This window comes from Rhamphochromis sp. 'chilingali' (genome assembly GCF_963969265.1).
Source record: "Rhamphochromis sp. 'chilingali' genome assembly, chromosome: 6".
Taxonomy (NCBI): Eukaryota; Metazoa; Chordata; class Actinopteri; order Cichliformes; family Cichlidae; genus Rhamphochromis; species Rhamphochromis sp. 'chilingali'.
In genome coordinates this window covers 29,827,413-29,832,020 of record NC_137933.1, presented here as the reverse complement: position 1 = coordinate 29,832,020, position 4,608 = coordinate 29,827,413, and the positions used below count along the sequence as shown (strand labels likewise).

Sequence of the window (4,608 nt, the reverse complement as noted above, 5' to 3'; positions counted from 1 at the left end):
AGTCTGGGAGTTTAACAAGTGGCAGCTGTAGGGGCACAGATAATACTTCCTGCGGAGGTGGGAGCTGTGATGCAGCTGCAGCCTTGGCTGTCACGTCTGCTAAGGCATTACCTGTTGCTTCGTCTGTGTCAGCTGTACTGTGTCCTTTCGTTTTTACAACTGCAACGGCCGATGGTAGCTGTATAGCCTGAAAAAGTCTTTGAACAAAATCAGAATTTAGCAATTTATTTTCCATCAGCAGATCTAAATCCTCTCTGTCTCCACAATGTGCCAAAGTCATGCACAACGCCAAATGCATAGCGGCTGTCTGCGTAAATTGTCACATGCTTATCCAAATGTAGCTCACAGGCGCGTATTAAAGCCATGAGCTCTGCTTTTTGTGCTGAGTGAAATGGTAATGAGTGAGCCTCTAGTATGATGTCAGGCACTGTTACCACTGAATAGCCACAAAGAAATGAGTTGTCACTCGGCCTTGAACAGGACCCGTCCACATAAACCGTGGCTGAGTCTGGGATAGGTGTCTGCTCTAAATCTGGACGTGGTGCTGTCGATTCCTGTATACGTGTCATGCAGTCATGATCGTCAAGCCTGTCTGAGCCATCCTGTCGGTCAGAAGAACACAGCATAGGATCAATAAATGTGCTGGCGAATCAGGTGTGCTGCTCGCTTTTATAGTGAGATTTGCATATGTTGTGTAGTTATGTTTGCTAGAATGGTCGTGACCTGGTGATTGGTGTGTAGAATAGTGTCATGTGAGAGTGTAAGCTTCTCGCAGTCCCTTATCATGATAGAGCAAGCTGCTACTGCCCTCAGGCAGGCCGGCATTCCTGAACAATTCAGGCAGCACCTTTGAGTGGCGGAGGTCAGCACTCCCTGTAATGCATTGAAAGAGGCAGTCATTTCTGTGGACCACAGTATTCGAGGAGGCTTGTCTTTTTTTTACAACAGTCACGCAGAATGTGGTCATGAAAAGAACAGTCTGGTATCCACTGTCTGCAATAGTTCACCATGCCCAGGAAGGACAACATTTCCTTCTGTGTAGTGGGCCGAGGGACAGAGGTCACAGCTTTGACCCTGTCTGCAGTCATGGAACGTTTTCCGTGAGACAGTGTGAATCCCAAATATTGAACAGAAGTCTGACAGTACTGCATTTTCTTTGCAGATGCTTTGTGGCCAGTCTTTTGGAGGTGCTGGAGAAGCATGTGTGTAGCAGTTTGACATAGTTTTTCACTCGGAGCACAGAGGAGGAGGTCATCCACATGTGGATCAGGGTGCAGCCCTGGAGGAGTGAAGCACCATTGAGAAAGCAGCAGAGCTGTCTATCATGCCTTGGGGCAAACGAGTCCAAGTGTACTGCTTATTTCTATGTGTGAATGCAAATAACGGCTGTGTGTCTTCATGCACAGAGAAAAAGGAGCGGAGCATAAATCCACCACGGTGAAATGTGTATGCAATGCATGTCAATATGCTGTGAACATCTGAAACGAGAGGTGGCAGAGGAATGTTGACTGCATTAATTTGCCTTAAGTCTTGTATGAAACGCCATACGCCAGGTTTGTTAGGCTTTGGCACAGGATTGACAGGAGTATTATATGGAGATACTGTAGGGTTTATTACTCCTGTAGTCTCTAAATCTCCTATCATGACATCTAGGGCTGCGGCTTTTTCGGCAGAAATGGGATGTTGCTTGACATATACTGGCTTGTTGTGTTTTAGCTGTGCGTGATAAGGTATGCAGTCAATAAATCCTATATCATTCTCACTTTTTGACCATAATGTCATATTCTGGTATTCAGCTGGCAACGTAAGTGCAGAAATAGTACAGTCGATAGGGTAGGTTAGATGTATGTGACGACATATTTCGTAACCTATGTCTGAGTTATGTAACAAAATCACTGTTTGACCTTCACTTGTGTGAGCAGTTATCATGTTGTTGAACAGTGTGAGAGAAACAAAAGTGTGGCTCCCAGTCATGGGATTACCTGTTAGTGGCGTCTGTACACGTTTTTTTGGCACAGTGTGTGACATAGAGTACCGGACAAAAAGGATGTTGAGTTCATTCTCTGCTGAGGGTCCAGCTGACACAGAGGATGTTCCTTCTCCATCATGTCGGTACATAGGGCAGAGAAAACATAAGCTGTTATCAGTGTCAGCAAACATTTCACACTTTGTGTTAAATTAAATACACAAATTCATTTTTGCTCTGGGTGTCTGCGGCTGCTGGAAAACTGAGCTAAATTTGCACCTCTAGCTTGTCCAACAGTGCATAAAGCGTTTTATGAATACTAGGATAGATTCATCAGGCTTCTGTTTACACATAGTTACTGCATTTAAGTCAATTTTGTCTCTGGACATTGTTAGCAGGAATTTCTTTAGATTCTTAAAGAAATTGGTGATTTTGTCATTATTTACCCACAAAAACTCTGCAGTTGTGGATGCTTTATCATGCTTTGGGTCTAATTCACCTATCTCTCTTATGAGTTGTGACTCGGTTACTCCAGGAATGCATTGCATGCAAGACTAGCTTTTCCCGCAGTAGATTTATTTTCTTTGCTAGAGCCTGCACTAGTTTTATTTGATGTTAAAGTATCTACGCCTGGTTCCGGTCCTTTTGTCCATAGCGGTAACATTTGATGCATCACGTCGCGGCATTCTATCATATTTTCTACAGGACTTTTTAAGCAGACTACTTTTCTTATCACAAATGATATTCAACATTTCTACTGACCTGTTTTCTGGCGATAATCGTTCGGGATAAGGCTCCGGAAATAAATTAGAATGCATTGAACTTCTTAAGTTGTAAACAAAGTCAGTCACATAAGCACTCCCGCATGTTCTGGATACGTGATCATGGACGTCTTCACCGATTCGCGGACGTAGGTTACACGTAACCGGAAATGGGAGTTATACTGAGCCGTTATTTGAGACTTTATTTTGTATTTTATTAATTTTTGGTTTTACAGGTACTTTAGATTTTTTATCGGACCTGTCTGTGGTCTTTGAATAATTCTGACCCATGTTCAGTGATTTCCAGAGGGGTTTACACGCTAGGAGGATTTATGTTAGTATTTTCGCTGCGGCACAGCTGAGGTCACTTTAAATTTATTGCTAGCAATTTTTTGTTTGTGTGAGCAACTCTCACTTAGCGAGCAACTTCTCGCTTAACGAGCAACTTCTCGTAAAACAACAGGCAACTTCCTGTGTCTTTCTGCTTTTAATTTACTGCTTTTAACCCTTGTATGGTAATCGGGTCTGTGAGACCCGTTCAACTTCTCCCTGTGTCACTCTTTGGTGAGCAACTTCTCACTTAACGAGAAGTATTTAAGACAACAGGCAACTTCCTGTGTCACTCTTTGGTGAGCAACTTCTCACTTAACGAGAAGTATTTAAGACAACAGGCAACTTCCTGTGTCACTCTTTCTGAGTGAGCAACTTAAACAAAATTAAAATATTCAAGACAACAGGCAACTTCCTGTGTCCACCAACACCACACAAGGGTTAATTTACTTTATTCGGGGACTGAGGAAGTCAGTCAGTGTATCTCTCTGGATCACTAAGTGAAACTTCGTCAGCATATCCCGTTTTTTTATGGATCGATCACTGAGAGAGGTATAATAGGTCTCTATATAAATATGAAAGACGCATATTTACCTTCTGTCAGTCATCCCACTTCTGACACCAAAATTGAAGGAAATTGCCATCCCGGGTTTCCTCCGTGGCGTGAGCGATAAGCAGAGTTTTGTCCTTTCCTTCTAAGATTCCTAATTATTTAAAGTAACACTCAGGTATGCCATTCAGCGTGTTAGTACGAGCTCGGGAGCAGCTTGGGAGAACAAGAAAACAGAGACTGCTTTAGGTTGCCTTCCCAATCGACTCAAAGGTTTATTTGATACACAGCAGTTTATATAGAGGAAAAAAAGGTTCGTGTGTCAGCAAGTTCTCAGTTCAAACCAGTACAGACCAAATAAGGAAACGTCTTCCTGCCTTGTGAGCAAAGAAGTATCCTGTGTGTAGTTTATCAGTTCAGCTACAATTTATGATCATCCCAGCAAAATACACAGAATACAGAGTTCTTTCATTAGTGAATTCTGAAACAAACCACCTGGCCTTTAACGAGCCTTTTTCTAAGAGATAAGGAAGGGAGGATGGGAGTAAGGAAGTGGTCTCGTCTCTGTGGTGTTTTCGACCTTGGGGTACCAGCCTGTGAGTCTTACACCTTAATTCTTGGGTCAGAGAGAAAGAGAAAAACAACTAGTAGATGGACCTTATTGAGTAACAGTTTTCCTGTATAAAACAATCTTCTGTAAATGCTAACCGTGGTATCAAAATATCATAACACACATCTTGCAGGGTTTTTATGACTGAGAAGTAGTCGTCGGCCTTCCCTAGGAGCACTTCAACCAGATCATCCAGACGCCTATTCTTGTAGCCAGATAAAAACTGGTATTTCAGGCGGTGGAAAAATCTGAAAAACAGTTATTTGAAATGATTAGTAACTGTAATTGAAGGAATTTAAAGTTTTAATCAAGACTGTATTATTTTTTAAAAAATTGGAATACCTATTGCGCACGTCTTTTATAAAGGAATGCTCTGTGCCGGTTTAGCTGA

The 4,608-nt window shown here is 42.3% G+C and overlaps 1 long non-coding RNA gene across 1 annotated transcript; it reads right to left on the bottom strand.

Moving 5' to 3' along the window:
- Window positions 1-1,940: 1,940 nt before the first annotated feature.
- On the bottom strand, window positions 1,941-4,334 carry LOC308397854. Its single transcript, XR_013971851.1, has 2 exons — window positions 2,729-4,334; window positions 1,941-2,096 (listed from the first exon to the last, which is right to left on the bottom strand). It is a non-coding gene; the product is annotated as an uncharacterized lncRNA (long non-coding RNA).
- Window positions 4,335-4,608: the final 274 nt, after the last annotated feature.